The sequence below is a fragment of the Ranitomeya variabilis genome, chromosome 5 (genome assembly GCF_051348905.1).
Source record: "Ranitomeya variabilis isolate aRanVar5 chromosome 5, aRanVar5.hap1, whole genome shotgun sequence".
NCBI lineage: Eukaryota > Metazoa > Chordata > Amphibia > Anura > Dendrobatidae > Ranitomeya > Ranitomeya variabilis.
Window position 1 is genome coordinate 132408463 of NC_135236.1, and position 21676 is coordinate 132430138.

The window sequence follows — 21676 nt, forward strand, 5'->3', positions numbered from 1 at the left end:
ATATGGCAATTGCTCTTTAATCCCATTTGGTTTGGATACCTCTCAAAAAGAGATACTTTGACTTCTATGTGCCAACTTTCCTAAAATGGTTTTCCAAGTTTTCTATTTGTGATCTGCTATAATACTGACTTTCATATATCAAACGATACAAGCGGATACTGATGGAATAATAAGTCTTTTTCCATCTGAAATCCGAAATCGCTTTACAGATTTTACAATCTGAGCAAAATTAATTGCTCCAATTTCCTGCACTACATGGGGCAGATGTATCAATAATGAATATGGAGCTATGTAAAATCTGTAATCTTGAGGCCTGTGACCAGCGTCGGACTGGAGCACCTTGGGCCCACCAGAGAAAATCATTCTTGGGGCCCACTATATAGCTACATAGAAATAAATTCAAGACCATCAATTGTGTAGTAAATCACGCTAATATCAGGGTATAATATAAGGTAGTACACATCTTAATTATGTAGCAGGGGTTGGGGTAGCCCCCTCATAGAATATAAAGTAGCCCCCTCACAGAATATAAACTAAGCCTCCCTCATAGAATATAATGCAGCCCCCCTCATATGGTATATTGCAGCACCCCAAAAAATATAATGCAACCCTTTCATAAGGTATAATGCAGCCCCCCATAGAATATAATGTACCCCCCTCATATGGCATAATGCAGCCCCCTCATATAGTATAATGCAGCCCCTCCACAGAATATAATGTAGCCCCCTCAGAGTATAATGTATCCCCTTCATAAGGCAGCTCTCCATAGAATATACTGTAGCCCCCTCATAGCGCATAGTGCAGTTCCCCTCTTATAGTATGATGTAGCCCCCTGAGAGAATAATCCAGCCCCCCACAGGCTCCTGTCTCCAGCTGCTGCTCTCCGGCATTGGGAGGGCCCCCCTTGACTTAGGGGCCCCATAGCATCTGGATGTGCCACTATTAGCGACACACCACTGGCTGGGGGCCCCTGGAACAGTGGGGGCCCTAGGCAGCTGCTGGCCAATATGCCAGCAGGTGTCCGTGCCTGGGCCCACCGGAGACTCCTCCGGTTCTCTGGTGGGCCAGTATGACCCTGCCTGTGACATATATAGTGCTGAGCATAAATGCGTACACCCTTTTTGAAAAGTAAGATTTTAATCAAAGAATTAAACTAAGCTATTGCTCAAGGAGACAATATCCCACCGAGCAGTTACAAAGACGAATTCACAATATTCCTTAATGGATGTTGATGTACTACATCTTAAAACTGTCAGTCCAGACTTCAATTGTCCATACATAAATAGAAGAAAGGAAAAAGGTCCATATCCATAACGTCCATTCCAACTGGGCTTGACTTTGTGACTTCAACTCCGCCCATGCTTCTGAGATAGTGCCCCGCTGAGAGCTACTATCCCAATGTCCATTGTAAAGCGCTGCGGAATATGTTAGCGCTATATAAAAGTAAAGATTATTATTGTAAGATTTTAATCAATAGCTCACTGATCACAAAAACAATTTCCAAACTTCTGACAAGACTGAGTTTCATAGGACATTTTTTAATCCCTAACATGAAAGTAAGGTTAATAATATAACTTTAATTGCAAAATATTCAGTTGTACTCAAATTAATTAATGCAAAAATGAGTACTACCCACATTAAAAACTACTACATGTAATATTTTTATATGCACATCCTCAATATGACGGTTTGAGGAAAGACGATAAAATGCAAAGCATAAAAGTTTCAAATTAAATCTTAATTAAGTTCTTAGACAATAAAAAATAGAATATTTTAATCAAGCGACAGGAACAGAAAAGAGAACGGGAGCATGGAATCACAAAATATCAACAATGGCGTGCACATAGAATACTCCAAAAAATGGAAAAAACTTCAAAAGAAGAGACTATATATACAATGACAATGATTCATGCCAATTCATAAATAAATCAACCATAAAGTGCATAGTGCATACTGTAAACATTCATAATGAATTGGAAACATCCTAAGTGGATAAAATTAACTCTGTGTCAAAAGTGTCACATGACTAAAAAATGGCCAATATGTATCCCGTGACAAAGGGTTTGCCAGAGTCATGTTCAAATAGGTGTAAACACAAAATTGAATAAACAAGTGAAGGTAAAAAAGAATGAAGTAACTATAAAGTGCTGAGTGTAAAGGTTCCAGCTGCCACGTTCTCTCACCCCTACATCTAATATTTTGTATGGCCTCCATGATTTTTCAGGACGGCACCAAGTCTTCTAGTCATGGAAAGAACAAGATAGCGACATATTGCGACATGTATCTTTACCACTCTTCAAGAATCACCTCTTTTAGACCCTGGATGATGGATGGTGTCACACCAGGGTAGAGAGATGCCCAGTGTGCGACACAAAGGGTGAGGTGGGGAAACGGGAAAAGGGGAGCCCTGATGATAGGGAGAGGGAAAGGATGGTGATCCCCTAAACACTCACCTAATGCTGAACCCTGTGCTCCCTATTGCCCTAGACGGGTCCTTCCCCCAGTTCGCTGTCACATCCCGAAGCCCTCGCTGACCCTGGGCATAGCCCTGGATAAAGGTAAGGATAGCAAGACACTAGTCTTACTACTATGATAAGTCAACTTCAGAATAGAGACAGAAAGGGGAAAAACACACAAGCAAATGGAACTCCACAGGTCTCAAAAGGAACACAACAGCTTTTCCAGGAACACCTTTTCCAGAGACGTAAGGCACAGGATAGGAACTCTATAGCTGAAAGGGAAGTAGTCCCAATAAGCCGCTTGTGATTGGTCGCGTGCCGCCCATGTGGCCGCGACGCGACCAATCACAGCAAGCCGTGACGTAATTTTCAGGTCCTGAATGCCTAATTCTAGGCATTCAGGATTTTAAAATTACGTTCCGGCTTGTGATTGGTCGCGTCGCGGTCACATGGGCGACGCGACCAATCACAAGCCATGACGTCACAGGAGGCAGGAAACGCGCGCATTTTAAAATTACGTCACGGCTTGTGATTGGTTGCGTGCCACCCATGTGACCGCGACGCGACCAATCACAGCAAGCCGTGATGTAATTTCAGGTCCTGAATGCAGAAATCACAAGCCGTGACGTCACGGGAGGCAGGAAACGCACGCATTTTAAGCAAAGAACGCTGCCGGTTCCCTCGGTGAGGTCCAGGCTGCGTCGGAGAGGTGAGTATAGCAATATTTTTTATTTTAATTCTTTATTTTACACATTACTGTTGTTTCGATACCGATACCCGATACCACAAAAGTATCGGATATCGGTATCGGAATTCCGATACCCGCAAGTATCGGCCGATACCCGATACTTGCGGTATTGGAATGCTCAACACTATTCATGACGTGAATTTTCTCCGGAATACGTATGGTGTCTTTCACACCCTGTATGTTCAACTTCGGGATCATCCCTTTAAATTTCAGCATTATCTTCAGATGTCCATTGAAACTTTTGATATTCTGCTCTTGCATGTGAAGCATGAGATACATCATCAACACAGCACTTTCCAGGACAGTATTTCTGTGGAAGAACGTTTAGTGTTGACCCTGAGGTAATTTTCCTTTTCTTGACATTGTGCCAAAGACAGGATGTAATTTATCGTTGTGCATGTCTTGTTATGTAATACACGTAGCCAACTGCCCTAGTCCATTTTCAGTTGCCTTTCATTTTTTTTTGTCCGACAAAATCTGTACCATATGTCCATAGTCATATTTTTTTTTTTTTTTCGATAGATTCCTGGCTACGGGAGAAACTTTTGCGTCACTGCACTTTCTATTTCAGATGGGGAAATCAACCATTTGCCAACTAGTTCGGGAAACCTGTGATGCCATTTGGAATAACTTACAACCACTTGTACTACCGACCTCGACAACAGAAATGTGGCTATCGATTTCCCAAAATTTTAAGGTTGTGGCTAATTTTCCCAATTGCATTGGTGCCGTGGACGGGAAGCATATTCGGATTCAGAAACCAGTGCATAGTGGATCTCTATACTATAACTATAAAAAATACTTTTCAATTGTATTAATGGCTATTGCGGATGCTAGATACCGGTTTATTGCAGTTGATATCGGTGCTTATGGACGGACAAACGATTCCAGAGTCTTCAAAGAGTCCAACATGGGGAAATGTTTGTACAGCAACCGCTTCAACATACCCTCAGCTCGACCTCTTCGGGCACGGAAGGCCCAAGTTTGCCCTATGTTTTAGTTGGGGATGAGGCATTCCAACTTGGAAGAAATCTCCTGCTCATTGACCCTGATGACTGTGAGTCGAACCTCATGAGCATTGATTCGACTACTGTTCGTTCGCCAGTTGAGGTTATGCAGATTCGTGATCAATTTGCTAATTATTTCATCAATGAAGGTCTGGTTCCATGGCAAAACATCCATGTGTGATACTTTTAAAACCTGTTATTTATTGGCGTATTGTCGGGCCAACTGTATGCTGGACTGCTACATTGCCTGTGCATTTCCAAACCCGTTTCACCCTGGACTCTGAATTGTGTTGGTGCTTGATATGACGGCATGTCCATGGTACAATGGCCTGCACTTGTTTTTGATCTAGAGGAAGTGGGTTCCTGAGGGGCCAACAATTCTTCAAAAAGATCATGAAATCTTTGCCTAAACAGTAAATTTCTGTGCGGTGGTATCCTTTGGGCTACAGGGACATACAATAAAAACAGGAGCTTCCACTCATTGGCTGCATACACTGATTCTCGTGATTGCAAGCCCTTAATTTCCTGCCTTATATCTCTGTGTTCGCTGCGACACAGGTCCTCTAACCCTTGGAGTCCATCAACAATTATGGCATCGACTTCATCTTTGGCAGATGATCGCTTGCGTCCGCGCTGTGCTTTCAAACGGGCACTGACAACAGGAGCCACTGTACTACTGTGTGGCTTGCTCAGGACAGACACATTTTCAGTGCCCGTCTGTTGGCTTGTTTCCTGTCGAGATGGCTCCGATTCCTTTGCCTCTCGGGCCGCAGCTGTACTGCAGATCGTTCTACCAAAATAAAAAAAGTATAGATTTTCAGAAAAACTTGTCGCTCTCACACATTTTACCCTCACAAACAATAACATTATGTTTACTTTCAATCGCTGGGTCAACGTTTTCTGTAGAAACATTAATTGATTGTAATGAACATACGGGATGACTCGTTTGCCTGAAGATCCACTGGGGGTGTTTTGGCTGTTCCGGTAGTCCCGGACAAATCTGCCTTAGAAAGAAGGTGCATATCTACCAAGAGCAAGTGCAGCGCCCCAGAGTCCTGGTCGTTGCAGTACTGATAGTCCGCCGCTAAGGGGGGCTATGGTACGTCTGATGGCACTGAAGGAGTTCACCTGACCAGGTATCACAGACTCCAATACACTTCACAGTCTGGCCTCCAGGGGGAGCTAAGGGTGCTATGTATTAGGCCACTCCTCACAATCTGGTAAAACTCGGGGTTGGATAGGAAGTTAGTTAGAAGCTGACTGGGTTGGAACCAGGCAACATCCTGTGGCAGAGGGTGTTGCAGGGGAAGATTCAGGGGTGTCCCTGTTAGGGGTGGGATCCTGACAGAGGCCTAGCGAACTGAGAGAACGTTACGGGACCGCGCCTGCACCTGATCGCGGCGGTACCCTAAGAAAGGACAAGAAGCGAGGTTTATTGTGCTGAGTGAGAAACGAGATCAACGCAACAAGGAGAAACACCAGTAGGAGTCGTGCTGTAAGACGAGGCAACATCCTACTGAGGCGCGCAGCCGGTGGCTGGAACGCCGAGGAAGTATAGAGCTCCAGGCCTAACTTCAAACCTACGGCAGGACAGTCAGTTATAGGCGGGCTGTCTCACCCAAATCACCTAAGAAGACATAGGGGGCAACAACAGGAGAGGGGCGACACTAGGGTCCAGAAAGAGCTCCGAGCCTACCCGTCATACGGGTGCGTCTTAGCCATATCATCTGGGGGACGAAGAAGAACATCATAATCGAGTTGTGAGGGAACTTCAGAAACAGACACAACAGTTGTGGGGTCTATCCCGTAAGCACAGCAGGGGAGGACCACAACACACAAGTGCTAGAAGGTAGGCACAGATTTCCACCTGCAAAGGGAACTCTGGAGATGCCATCGAACCGGCCGGACTCCCACAGCCCGGTTAACCGTATTCCGGACCGAGGATCCTGAAGCCTTCAGTAAAGAGGTAAAGAGACTGCAACCTGGTGTCCTCGTTATTTACTGCGACCTGCACCGCACCACTACAGCATCACCACCCACACCTTTCATTGGGCGCCCCTCAGCAGGGTCACGGACCGGGTCTAGCCACCGTGACAACCCCAGAGCAGAGACTCAGAGGCCCAGTGCCCTGCGGCAGTGGGGGCGCTGTTGTGAATTGGGTTTCTGGGCTCCCCCGGTGGTCACTGGTGGTACTGAACTTGTGTGCTTCATCTCCTCTGTTCACCTGTTTCCATCAGGATGTGGGAGTTTTCTATTTAACCTTGCTCCTCAGTCATTTCTATGCCGGCCAACAATGTTACCAGAAGCCTTTCTGTTGCATGTTCCTGCTCCTAGACTACTATCAGCTAAGTTGGACTTGTAGTCCTAAGTTTGTTTTGCATTTTTGTTCCAGTTCTCTGTGTTTGAATATTTCTGAGGATGACTAGCTCTTGGAAGATGGGAACTCGAGCTGACTGTGAGCTAAACCTACCGCACAACTAACAGTGGCCGGGTAGCGTGCCTACGTTTTATCCCTAGATGCCCAGCGCCAGCCGGAGGACTGCCTGACCCTAGCAGAGGAAAATACAGACCTGGCTTACCTCTAGAGAAATTTTCCCCAAAAGGCAGACAGTAGCCCCCACATATATTGTCGGTGATATTAGAGGAAATTGACATACGAAGTATGAAGATAGGTTTAGCAAATTGAGGTCCGCTTACTAGATAGTAGGAAGACAGAAAAGGGAACTTCACAGTCAGCTGAAAACCCTTTTCAAAACACCATCCTGAAATTACTTTAAGACTCTAATATCAACTCATGACACTAGAGTGGCAATTTCAGCTCACAAGAGCTTCCAGCCTCAGAAATATTCAAACACAGAGAACTGGAACAAAAATGCAAAACAAACTTAGGACTACAAGTCCAACTTAGCTGATAGTAGTCTAGGAGCAGGAACATGCAACAGAAAGGCTTCTGGTAACATTGTTGGCCGGCATAGAAATGACTGAGGAGCAAGGTTAAATAGAAAACTCCCACATCCTGATGGAAACAGGTGAACAGAGGAGATGAAGCACACAAGTTCAGTACCACCAGTGACCACCGGGGGAGCCCAGAAACCCAATTCACAACAGTAATATCAGCCTCAGAAATATTCAAACACAGAGAACTGGAACAAAAATGGAAAACAAACTTAGGACTACAAGTCCAACTTAGCTGATAGTAGTCTAGGAGCAGGAACATGCAACAGAAAGGCTTCTGGTAACATTGTTGGCCGGCATAGAAATGACTGAGGAGCAAGGTTAAATAGAAAACTCCCACATCCTGATGGAAACAGGTGAACAGAGGAGATGAAGCACACAAGTTCAGTACCACCAGTGACCACCGGGGGAGCCCAGAAACCCAATTCACAACAGGGCGCTACACATGGAGTGATATAGGCATCTTCTCTTTCATTATCGAGCAGCACATCTGTGAATTCATGATACCATCAATGGAATGTAGCTCCCCATCACCAGCAGCACTCATGCAGCCCTACAAAAGTACACTGCCACCATGTTTAACTGTAGGCACCATGACATTACAAAATTGTATGTAAATAAGGCTTTATTTTACAAGAATTGTCCAGTCTCATGTAGATAAAGCTTTGTGTGTAATTATTTTAAGCATCTTTCATATATAGTTTTAGTTTCAAATCCTGGAAACCTGCGGAGACCACAGCATGATTGTGGGGTACAAGAGTGAATTTAAAGGAAACCTGTCAGGTCCCCCATGCCCTCCAACCCAGCACTATTCACTTATGTATCAAACTCACTGCCTAACCAAACATTTTTAGGTAAAATTAGGTTTAAAAAAGCATTTGTACTGTCCCCGTTTTCTATGCTAATTAGTTTTTTGACTAGTAAATGGGCTTTAGTTGCCCAATTAGTCAGCACTTTTTCCATGTTATCACTTCCCTGTGATACTAAAAGAAAGAACCTGGCACTCAACTTAATGCTTGTGAGATTTTAATCGTAGTAGCCAAAACGTTTCGGTCCTATATCTGGACCTTCATCAGTTACGTACTATGATGAAAAAAGTAAATGACTGTAGTGTCATATAAGGCACAGCATGGTCTGCGTCTGGTATTTGCGCAGATAGATTTAGGCACACAGAATGGACTTATTCACGCTGATAGGTGCTGTGCTTGTGTCCAGACACGGAATCCCCGCTTGTCACCTTGTGAGACAAGCGGGGATTCCGTGTCTGGACACAAGCACAGCACCTATCAGCGTGAATAAGTCCATTCTGTGTGCCTAAATCTATCTGCGCAAATACCAGACGCAGACCATGCTGTGCCTTATATGACACTACAGTCATTTACTTTTTTCATCATAGTACGTAACTGATGAAGGTCCAGATATAGGACCGAAACGTTTTGGCTACTATGATTAAAATCTCACAAGCATTAAGTTGAGTGCCAGGTTCTTTCTTTTAGTATCACATGGTGTGGGAACCTACCTGGGCACCACCAGTAGTAGTGCACACGGCTTTATCTTTGAAATCACTTCCCTGTGGGCATGACAACATAATTTGCAGGAGCTGTCGTCATCACAAGCCCTTGCAAATCTTGCGCATGTGCGCCACACATTTCAGCAGCATCACTGCTTCCTGGCTTCAGAGGTGCACTGCACATGACCGGAAGCGATCTTCTGAACTTCCAGCTTCTGCAGTGCACCTCAGACGCTAGACGTACGATTTTCTGGCTTCAGAGGCACTCTGAGCATGACCGGAAGCCACTGTCATGCACAGTGCGCCGGACTTCAGAAATGCAGTGATGCTGCTGAAATGAGTGGCGCACATGTGCAAGAATCCGGGGCTGGCGATGATGACAGGGCCTGATAACATGGAAAAAGGGCCTGACTAGTCTGGGGCAACTAACGCCCCATCAACTAGTCAAAGGCAGGTGCACCATCAGATCATTACTGCCCTGACTGGCATCTCTTCTGCAGATCAGGCCCCAGCGGCAGGCTTGTGCTCCGTGCAGTAACTGTACCTGCGTCTGAGGCGTAGGTTCAGTTACTCTATTGCCGTGTGGGCCCAGGCCCGCACAGCAATAGTTAAAGCCGCCAGCCAATCGGAGGCTGGCAGCTGATGTCAGCACGCACGTCGCCGGCATATGACATCATTATCATTCGCCAGTGAGTGCACGCTTGAGACGTCTGGAGGGATCATCATTGCCGCAGGAGCGCGTCCAGGTAAGAAGAAAGGTTTGTTTGTTTTTTTTAATTGAAAGCAATATGTTTCACCGGCAGGATGGAGATACATGGACCATGTGTCTCCATCCTGCCTGGGGCAGAATGGAGACACTGGGGCAGAATGGGGGCAGGATGGGAGACACTGGGGCAGAATGGGGGCAGGATGGGAGACACTGGGTCAGAATGGAGACAAGGGGCAGAATGGAGACAAGGGGCAGGATTGGAGACACGGGGTAGAATGGAGACAAGGGGCAGAATGGAGACACGGGGCAGAATGGAGACAAGGCGCAGAATAGAAACAAGGGGCAGAATGGAGACAAGGGGCAGGATTGGAGACACGGGGCAGAATGGAGACAAGGGGCAGAATGGAGACAAGGGGCCAGATTGGAGACACGGGGCAGAATGGAGACAAGGGGCAAAATGGAGACAAGGGGCAGGATTGGAGACATGGGGCAGAATGGAGACACGGGGCAGAATGGAGACACGGAGGCAGGATGAGAGACATGGGGCAGAATGGAGACACGGAGGCAGGATGGGAGACATGGGGGCAGAATGGAGACAAGGGGCAAAATGGAGAGACAGGGGCAGGATGGAGACCTGGGGGCAGGATGAGAGACACAGGGCAGAATGGAGACATGAAGGCAGGATGGGAGACATGGGGGCAGAATTGAGACAAGGGGCAGGATTGGAGACATGGGGTAAAATGGAGACAAGGGGCAGAATAAAGACACAGGGCAGAATGGAAACACAGAGGCAGGATGGGAGACATGGGGGCAAAATGGAGACAAGGGGCAGAATGGAGAGACAGGGGTAGGATGGAGACCTGGGGGCAGGATGAGAGACACAGGGGCAGAATGGAGACATGGAGGCAGGATGGGAGACACAGGGCAGAATGGAGACATGAAGGCAGGATGGGAGACATGGGGGCAGAATTGAGACAAGGGGCAGAATTGGAGACATGGGGTAAAATGGAGACAAGGGGCAGAATAAAGACACGGGGTAGAATGGAAACACGGGGGCAGGATGGAAGACACAGGGGCAAGATGGGAGACACAGAGGTAGAATGGAGATGGGGCAGGACTGGAGACACGGTCAGGATGGAGAGATGGTGCAGGATGAAGACACATGGTGCAGGAATATGGGGCAGGATGACGACAGATGGTGCAGGATTGAGACAAATGGGGCAGGATCATGGAGCAGGATGGAGACACATGGTGCAGGATCATGGGGCAGGATGGAGACATGGTGCAGAATCATGGGGCAGAATGGAGACAGATGGGGCAGGATCATGGGGCAGGATGGAGACACATGGTGCAGGAATATGAGGCAGGATGGAGACAGATGGTGCAGGATCATGGGGCACGATGGAGACAGATGGGGCAGGATGGAGACAGATGCGGCAGGATCATGGGGCAGGATGGAGACAGATGGGGCAGGATGGAGACATGGTGCAGGATCATGGGGCAGGATGGAGACAGATTTTTGCAGAATCATGGGGCAGAATGGATACATTGGAGACAGATGGGGCAGGATTATGGGACAGATGGGGCAGGATCATGGGACAGATGGGGCAGGATCATGGGGCAGGATGGAGACACATGGTGCAGGATCATGGGGCAGGATGGATACGATGGAGACAAATGGGGAAGGATGGAGACAGATGGGGCAGCATCATGGGGCAGGATGGAGACATGATGCAGGAATATGGGGCAGAATGGAGACAGATGGTGCAGGATCATGGGGCAGGATAGAGACAGATGGGGCAGGATGGAGACATGGTGCTGGATCATGGGGCAGGATGGAGACAGATGGTGCATAATCATGGGGCAGGATGGATACGATGGAGACGGATGGGGCAGGATCATAGGGCAGATGGGGCAGGATCATAGGGTAGATGGGGCAGGATCATAGGGTAGATGGGGCAGGATCATAGGGTAGATGGGGCAGTATCATGGGACAGATGGGGCAGGATCATGGGACAGATGGGGCAGCATCATGGGACAGATGGGGCAGGATGGGGAGATCAGATAGGGCAGGATGGGACATCACATGAAGACAGGATGGGAGAACATATGGCTGGAGCCAGGAATGAGATGCACGGGGGCCAGGATGGGGGATATTATTACTGCAGTGAGGTATTAATTATATTTTTTGAGGATAATGTTCTAAATGGGGGAGGCGGTCCTGTTACTGTGCAGAGCAACACTGTCGCTTTTTTTCTTCATCTGGTGTAGTTTAGAATTTGGCAAAAAAATAAGTAATATGTTCTGCAAGCAGAGCTCTGTGTTATTTCCTACAGAGACGAGCCCTAGCTGGAAGAACTGACAGCGACCTGTGCTGGATGAAGATGAAAAGCAAAGATGAAGGACTTCACCTAGAGATGTCACTGGTGAGTCAGTTTGTTACCTGTACACTGACACTATACACTGTATACTATATACAGCGGTCCTGTGTACAATGTCAACAATGATCACTGTATTACCTTTACACTATATATTATATACAGAGCTCCTGTGTATAATGTCACCAGTGATCACTGTATTACCTGTACACAGACACTGCATACTAAGTACAGATCTCCTGTGTATAATGGCACTTATGGTGATATTAGTATTGTGATTTTTCTATTCCTCAGTAATTCAGTATTCAGTCACTATGTGGTGGTAATATGTTGTCTGGCCATTGTGTGGCAGTATTTGTTCCTTGTATGTGCTATTATTTGGTCACCATGTGGTGGTAATATGGGGTCTGGTCATGGTGTGGTGGTATTTGTTCCTTGTATGTAGTATTATTGGTCATCATGTGGTAGTAATATTTGGTCTGGACATGGTGTGGTGGTATTTGTTCCTTGTATGTGGTATTATTGGTCATCATGTGGTGGTAGTATGTGGTCTGGACATGGTGCGGTGACATTTGTCCCTTGTATGTGATATTATTTGGTCACTGTGGTGGTAATATGTGGTCTGGACATGGTGTGGCGGTATTTGTTCCTTGTATGTGGTATTATAGGTCACTATGTGGTGGTAATGTGATGTCTGGTCATGGTGCAGTGGTATTTGTCCCCTGTATCTGATATTGTTTGTCATTTTAAAAATTGAAAAATACAAATATACCTAAATTGTATTGGATATTTTAACAAATGATTAATAGGATAGAGTAGAGTAGGGCCCGGCCAAAAGAGTCTACCTTGTTGTGGTGGAATATAGAAATATAATGGTAAAAAACAGCATTATTTCAATCACCTTCTATCCAATCTATGTTGTCTACTTTAATTTGCTGTCAATCAAGGACATTGTATAGACCAGTCGCCACTAAAAGCCAATAAGGGGGGATGTGGGAACCACAAATACGACTAAAGCAGTCACCAAATAAGTACAAAAAGTATTTTATTAGTACATAAAAAAACAAATTAGATAAACCTTACAGATGGGGTTCATTGGGAAGCATGTGCAAATAACAAGCAGAAAGTGCAATTGTGCAAAAAACATCATACAGACTGAATATAGTATCTCCTGTATATAGTATATACCTGGATGTCATCTCCCCTGTATATAGTATATACCTGTATGTCATCTCCCCTGTAAATAGTATATACCTGCTGTATGTCATCTCCTCCTGTATATTTTATATACCTATGTGTCATCTCCTCCTGTATATAGTAAATACCTGTATGTCATCTCTTCTGTATATAGTATATACCTGTATGTCATCTCCTCCTATATATAGTATATACCTGTATGTCATCTCCTGTATATAGTATATGCCTGTATGTCATCTCTTCCTGTATATACTTATGTGTCATCTCCTCTTTTATATAGTATATACCTGTATGTCATCTCCTCCTGTATATAGTATATACCTGTGTCATCTCCTCCTGTATGTAGTATATACAGTACCTGTATGTCATCTCCTCCTGTATATAGTATATACCTGTAAGTCATCTCCTCCTGTATATAGTATATACCTGTGTGTCATCTGCCCTGTATATAGTATATATCTGTGTGTCATCTCCTCACGTATTAGACCTCTGTTACAGAACCCCCCAGCACCCAGAATATGTTATGCAGTTATTTGTATATATAATAGGTTCCATGTGAGATATATGTCCCTAATGCATCAGCCCACAGGCTGCGCCCCTGGGCAGAGGAGACAAGATATCCCCCTTCTGACCTCCCCCGCCTTTGTAATTCCCACAGTAAATATCAGCAGGCTCCGGCCACCTGCGGCTATTGTAATGTATGTCTGGCCTGCCGCTTTTGAATGGGCCTGCCCTCTGTATCTGTTTTGATATATATTCTGTGTTCTGTGAGTAAAGAGTTGTCACACTGGAAATACGTGGAGAAGCAGTGATATTTTATATGCGCCCATGTAATCAAGGAATTCCAGTCAGCGTCCTTCATTCAGAATCCAGCCAAAGCAGAGTGGACCTCCTGAACCACGGGGTGGTACTGAAAGAGGTACTCCAGCCCAGCAGACACCCTTACAACCTCGTTCACGCGTTATTTGGTCAGTATTTTTACCTCGGTATTTGTAAGCTAAATTGGCATCCTGATAAATCCCCAGCCAACAGGAAGCCCTCCCCCCTGGCAGTATATATTAGCTCACACATACACATAATAGGTCATGTGACTGACAGCTGCCGTATTTCCTATATGGTACATTTGTGGTGCGTTTTGAGTATGTGCAAGTTTTGTGTGAGGCAACTTTTGCATGTGTTGCAACTTTTGTGCATGTGGCAATTTTTCCGCATGTGACGAGTTTTGCGCGTGGCGAGTTTTGAGCGGCGACTTTTGTGTTTCGACTTTTATGTGGCGAGGTTGGTGTATGTGTGGTGAAATGTGTGCTGAGGGTGATATATGTGTTCAAGCACGTGGTAGTGTGTGGCGCATTTTGTGTGTGTGTTCATATCCCCGTGTGTGGTGAGTATCCCATATCGGGCCCCCACCTTAGCAACTGTACAGTATATACTCTTTGGCGCCATCGCTCTCACTCTTTAAGTCCCCCTTGTTCACATCTGGCAGCTGTCAATTCACCTCCAACACTTTTCCTTTCACTTTTTCCCCATTATGTAGATGGGGGCAAAATTGTTTGGTGAATTGGAACGCGCGGGGTTAAAATTTCGCCTCACAACATAGCCTATGACGCTCTCAGGGTCCAGACGTGTGACTGTGCAAAATTTTGTGGCTGCAGCTGCGCCGCTGCAGATGCCAATCCCAGACACACACACATACACACATTCAGCTTTATATATTAGATTATATATATTGACAAAGGAGCTAGTCTCCGAAACGTGCGTCGGGCAGACGTGCAGACCGTGGAGCCCCACTGGTGTCCGTGTCGGCTAAGAGGTAATATGTATAGCCTCATCGATATACCCCCTATTTGAGGGATGTTTGAGACACTCTATAGGTGATTCTGGGGTTTGTTTTGATATATAGTTGCTATGGACACGATGGATATATAACTAGATTGGTGTGGTGAAGTGCTGGGCAATATCCCTTCCAGGTTGCTGAATTTCAGCACGGGACATGGCCTCATAAATCCCATTCATACAAAAAGACACAAAACACTTTTAATGTGGATAAAAAACGGCCGTGTAGTTTATTTAGGGTTACATAAGTTAAATAAATACCAATAAACATACTAATCTCTTAAAACCAAAGTTCCATACTTCTCCAGGAAACCAATCCACCCATACATGGGTGATTTTCCCACAATTAAACTACACGACAATGAAATACAAGCATTTAACAAAAGGGAAGGGAGGGTGGGTTTCTTCTTTTCTTCTTTCTTCAACTGATGACAAAAACCCCAGAAACCGGGGTTTATATAATCCAAAAATCAGGCGCCCAAGCTCCAACAGCCAATAAAAAATGGTTAAAAAGGGCGCCAGTAAACTAGCTAAAACTGGTTGAAACCAGAATTTAACATCCACAGCTGACTGGCCTGACCTTTAGATGACCTCACAGTAAAGAAGCCATATAACTCAAATAGGGCCTATGAGGCCATGAGACCCCCGCTTCATTTATTTTTGTGCTTACGCGGGGGGGCTAACATGGCCTCATAAATCCCATTCATACAAAAAGACACAAAACACTTTTAATGTGGATAAAAAATGGCCGTGTAGTTTATTTAGGGTTACATAAGTTAAATAAATACCAATAAATATACTCATCTCTTAAAACCAAAGTTCCATACTTCTCCAGTAAACCAATCCACCCATACATGGGTGATTTTCCCACCAGGCCAGGTCTCAAAGAGACGTGGCCCCCCCCCACCACCACCACACAGCCATCTTTCAATAATCGACTGTAGGTCAAGGTTAAAAATGTCCAAGCCGACATCTGATAAATGAACTAGATCTCGCCCATAAAGACCAGGTAAAAAACCCTCTAGGTCAGAATGCCTGAAAGAAAAACCTGAAATCAAAGGAAAAAATTTTTCCATCGCTCTGTTCACTCTCTTGCGTATCTTCTCCAAAAAAGAAAAACGGTTATTATGCCACAATAGTCTGGGGACGATCTCGGAAAAAACAAAAGACGAGTGAGGCAACATTTGCCTAAAACAAATCATATCTGATCTCATAGAAGCTAACAAGTCCATGGTCCTGATTTTACCGAGATCGTTACCAGAAACATGAAAAATAATTAAATCAGGAGAAGGGTATTCTACTAGCCATTTGTTAACTTGACTAACCAGAGAAAACCAATTTAGACCTCGAACACCCAGCCACCAGACCTGAATAAATGAAGGATTAAAAGATAAGTTCTCTGTGTAAATTCGCTGACTAGCCCTCTTCCGGGCCCAGAAGACAAAAGAATGTCCGACTATCCAGATAACTAACGGACCTAAAAGAAAATTGATAATTAATAATCATAAAGATCATGTCTGATATACAATTTGAATCTTTTGGAGTTCCATCTACCCAATTCTTTTATTCCAGACTCTGAAAGCCCGGCCCTAGAGGCCTCAGTAGCTGCTCCGATTCTAAAAGAATGGGAAGTAATGTTCAAATGTTTCAGATTCAAAAAAGACAAACACTTCTTCAAGATAAAATTAAATTGGAATACAGTGACTGGTGATAGATCCCTATGAATGAACAATGGGCCTTGCTTTAAAGGTCTAGTTTGAAACCAAACAGACAGTTTAATTACCGGGCAGATGGCCGAATCAGATACTGCACTAATTTTCAACCTCGTACCCCTTCCTAACTGATCCGTCTTTGACCTCCTAATAAAAAGGATTAAAAAGTTTTCGTGAATTTGAATATCGGATAACATGAGTCCTGAAGGTTTAGATTTTTTAGCAGACACTACCTCGCCAATCCGAAGTGCCCCGAAAAATGATAAAGAAAAAATGGCGCTAAATAGTAGCGCCTCCTCAGAATTCAAACAAACGTGGATGAGACTAGAACATAAATCTTTGAGTAGCGAAAGAGAAATAGGTCTTCTCGTATCAGGCATAAAATTAGCCTTTTTGAGGCCCTTCAGAAATTGTTTCACCGGAAAAAGATTAGTTAAAGGAATGCTACCTGAAAGTTTCAAGAAAAAAGAAACTCCCGCAAGGCATTTCGCTATTGCGGAGTACGACAGACCCCTCTGGGCCATGTCAGCAGCAAATTTGAGTGCTGCCAAAGGATTCGAAACCAAAGGGTCAAAGTAATTTAACTCTCAAAAATTATTCCAATTATGCCATGCGGCTGAATAATCAGCCCATGATCTTTCGGATAATGAATTTTTTATAAAATGCGGTATTAAATTGTAATCACGTCCCAAATTGAAGGGGATAAGAGGGTTGCTTCTGAGTCCGCACTGGGAACCTGCAGAAAAAAATTCGACCACTGACGATTAAGTAAAGAATCCGTTAAACTTACAAGCTTACTCTGCCCTAGATTAGCCTTTAACCATGTATTATGTTTTAGGCATAAAAAGACCAATTGTCTCAAGATTTTGGCTACAAGTGTATTCCTAGAAGATAAAGTATTAATGGCGAAAACCACCGCCTGGTTGGAGGAAAGAAGTAAAATTCTAGAATTCTGCATTAGAGACCCCCAGGTGTAAATTCCAGCAAAAATAGAAAAAATTTCCAGTACTGTAAAATTAGAAACGACCCGCTCAGCCACCCAAATCGCAGGCCAACGGAAATAACTCCAATGTGAAGCAAAAAGGATGCTACCGCCGAGATGCTTGTCAAAAGAAAAAAGAAACGGTAAAGAATCCGCTGACACAAAAGATGACTGCCACAAGGATCTACCGTTATGCTCTGATAAAAAGGAAAGCCATATTCTGGCATCCTCTTTCAGTGCAGAACGAATCCTAATATGAGAGTGGGGTGAAGATACACCTTTGGTGGCATCATATAAACTCCTACAAAATGCCCGACCTATCGGAATCACCCGAACTGCAAAATTTAACAATCTTAACAAGGATTGAATTTCTTTAAGAGTAACCTTCTCTTTTGTCAAAAAATTAGATAAAGCAGTGTGAAGTTTCAAAATTTTTTCCGCTGGAAGTCGAGATTCCATTTTTTCCGAATCCAGAGTAATTCCCAAAAATTCAATGGATTGAGAAGGACCAACTGTCTTTTCATGGGCGATAGGGACACCGAAGCAATCACACATATGAATAAATTTATTAAGGGCGTCCTCACATATAGAGGAGCCAAAGGGACCAACAAATAAGAAATCGTCTAAATAATGGAGGATACCCGCATCTTTACAATTAGATTGCAAGACCCAATGAAGAAAGGAGGAAAAACTTTCAAAATAAAAACAGGACAAGGAAAAGCCCATAGGCAAGCACTTATCATAAAAGAAACAGTCATCAAAATAAAAACCTAAGGAATTAAAACCGGACGGGTGGACGGGAAGAAGTCTGAACGCCGACTTAATATCCGATTTGGACATCAAAGCGTTACAGCCGAATTTCCTGAGGATCTCCAATGCAGAATCAAAAGAAGAATAAGATACTGAAATTAATGACTTATCCACCTCATCGTTCAGAGATGAACCCAATAGGTGGGATAAGTGATGAATTAATCTAAATGAGCCTTCCTCTTTTTTTGGAACTATACCCAAAGGAGATATACGAAAGTTATGGAACGGAGGTGCTTGAAAAGGGCCTGCGACCCTGCCTAACTGTATTTCGCCAAAAAAATTTTCCCTAGCGACTTCCGGATTGGCATTCAAAGAAGGTAAATTAGAAGCAATCAAACAGCCCTCCCCTTTAAATTGCGGTACGAAAAATCCCTCAGAAAAACCAGAAAACAACAAATTACTGATCTCCTGATCTGGAAATCTGTTTAACCATGGGGACATGTTTGCTAGGATCACTGGAGTCTGTGCTTTTTGTAATGTGTTCCCTGGCAGAAGGCTGCTGAGTAGCTTGTTTTTTGAAACATTTGGCCACTGGGTGTGAGTTGCCACAGAATGAACATTCGTGGCGGAATCTGCAATTGCTATTCCATTTGCAAAAGGAATCATTAAAGGCGAAACAAACGCCACGTTTCACAGTGGTAGAAGGAGTCTGCCTAGTATTATTGTGCCTCTGTGGAAGCATAAGATTGATCCACAAGCCAATATCCTTCACTCCCCAATGGAGCTCAGGGTGAACTGATAATTTGTGCCTAAAAGCCTCATCGTAACTCAGCCAGGCGAACCCGCCGAAGTTCCGATAGGCTTCCAGTATAATATCTAAGTGTTGAAATAATTTGCTGCAGAGATGGGGGGATTTTTCCCCCAGGACTGCAGCAAAAATGGCAAATGCTTGTACCCAATTGTTAAAAGATTTAGAATTCGTGCGTTTAAATTCGTCTGATTCAATTTTATCCTCCTTCTTATCTGCTCTAACAAGCTGATCTTTTCTAGGAAGTAAGGAAAAAATATCAACATAGTGATTATTCCAAATGAGCTCTTTAACAGCAGAGCTCAAGTGGAATCCCAAAGGTGATAGTTCACATGTCAAAGCTTCTTTGAATGTATTAATAGGAATAGTGTTAGCGGATAATGTGCTAGCAACCGCAGCGTTAGGCACATCTGATGTGCATGCAGTAGAAGGAATAACTTCCTTCAATGTGTCAGCTAACACTTTCCTTATTAATTTAGTGAGCTGTGAGTGAGGGACAGACATAAGTACGTTATTAGTCTCACCCCTCGATGCTTGAAGTCCGGTCCTGGGATCGCTGTAGCAGCTGGAGCTCAAGCCCTCCAAGTTAGGCAAGCTCACATTGGAAGCTGCTGCAAGCGGCGATTCTTCTTCTTCCTCCGACTGGGACGACACCAGCGCCTCCTGGATGATTGCGTGACAGGCAGATGATGAAGCTGCTGCAGCTGCGGGAGCCGCTGGCACCGCAGCGCTTTTACGGCCGCGGTGAGGTGCAGGCCTCCCGTCCGGAACAGCCGACGAGGCCGGAACTCTATCTTCATGCTGATTACGGAAGTCTCGCGCCGGGCTGCGAGACTTCCTAGGAGGGCGGCGCCGCGACTTTCCCCTCACTTCCTGTCTGGTGCGGCTAGAGGCAGGCGGCGACGCTGGAGGAGAATACGGGACTCTCTGTCTCCTAAGCCGCACTGAAGCAGGGGATGCCGGCGGCACCGAGGATGCTTGACACGGCGGCTGGAGGGGAGCTTGATCCGACGGCTGACGGGGAGCTTGACACGGCGACTGAAGGGAAGTTTCTGCGGGAGGAGGGACCGACTCAGCTGCCGCCGACAGAGGTTCTATAGCCAGGCAGCGCTGAAGCCAGTCCACTCCCCCTTCAGCGCCGGCTCTGGTCAGGATCCGCTGAATGAGGCTCTCCATGTTCAAGGTAGTCTTTCTTCTTTTCTTCTTTCTTCAACTGATGACAAAAACCCCAGAAACCGGGGTTTATATAATCCAAAAATCAGGCGCCCAAGCTCCAACAGCCAATAAAAAACGGTTAAAAAGGGCGCCAGTAAACTAGCTAAAACTGGTTGAAACCAGAATTTAACATCCACAGCTGACTGGCCTGACCTTTAGATGACCTCACAGTAAAGAAGCCATATAACTCAAATAGGGCCTATGAGGCCATGAGACCCCCGCTTCATTTATTTTTGTGCTTACGCGGGGGGGCTAACATTATAACAATCATATAGCCTTTATACCAAGCTTGTGTTAGCATCATTTTGATATACATTGTACCCCGTATTGATACAGCACCTTATACTATACTACTACGACAAACCATATATAAAATATTTCTTCGATATTAAGGACCCTAAAGTGGTTTTCTTTCAGTCTGTACGACGTTTTTTGCACCATTGCACTTTCTGCTTGTTATTTGCACATGCTTCCCATGAACCCCATCTGTTAGGTTTATCTACCGTAATTTGTTTTTTTTATATAATAATAAAATACTTTTTGTACTTATTTGGTGACTGCTTTAGTCGTATTTGTGGTTCCCACATCCCCCTTGTTGTGGTGGAGGCTTAAAAAATCTTTTGACTGTGGACAGTTCGAGGGGTGGAGGCCTGGCTGGGATGGAGCCTGGGCGGAGTCACAAGGGGGCCCTGAAAATTTTGCCAGTATGGGGCCCCGAAATTCCTAGTGGCAGCCCTGGTCAAAGGACTAATTAGCATGGAAAACGGGGACAATATAAATGCTTTTAAAAACCTAACTTTTAGCTAAAAAACGTTATACAGGTCTGGTTAGGCAGGGAATTTACTGATACATGGTGCTGGGTTGGATGGCATGGGGGACCTGACAGGTTCCCTTTAAATAATATAATAATTTGTAACGGGTCATATTTAAAGAGAAAATCAAATGTCTGACAGCATTAATATAAAAATATTGCATTTCTGTGTTAACAATTACAGTACACATGATATCATACTAAAAAAAAAACCAGTTCACTGACGCAATTTAACAACAGGAATAAATTATAACTCATAAGACCGCATAAACTGATTTGAATTAAAGAGTTTAACAGGTCCAGGGAAATGAAAGAGTTAAAAGATCATTCACTGTCAGGGCTTTTCTGCTTCTGTGTTGGGGATGGGCTGGTTACAGAATAACTAGAAACCTAGGGTCAAAGACACCACAGGAATCAAAAAGTTATTGCTCTCAGAGATAAGCAGGGTTGTGTGCCAAGGGCACTGGATATTCCTAGCTGGAAATATAAAACACAGGGCAGAGTTTGCCAGTCTGCTAATGACTTGTAACCCACTGGTTACACATCTGTGAAGGTACCGGTAAGGCATATGTTTATTTCTGCATGCTTAGAGAATGATCTGA

General features: G+C 44.6%; 1 protein-coding gene across 2 annotated transcripts in view; it reads left to right on the forward strand.

Annotated features, from left to right (window-relative positions):
• The first annotated feature begins 21478 nt into the window (after positions 1 to 21478).
• The window catches only part of SLC51B (SLC51 subunit beta), a 49201-nt gene continuing 49003 nt past the window's right edge, over positions 21479 to 21676 (forward strand). Inside the window, exon 1 of one of the 2 annotated variants that reach the window (XM_077263327.1) lies at positions 21479 to 21627. The gene's annotated coding sequence lies outside the window, so the exon portion shown is untranslated. Of the gene's footprint in view, positions 21634 to 21676 lie in introns of both variants that reach the window. The other variant, XM_077263326.1, reaches the window with a different exon arrangement.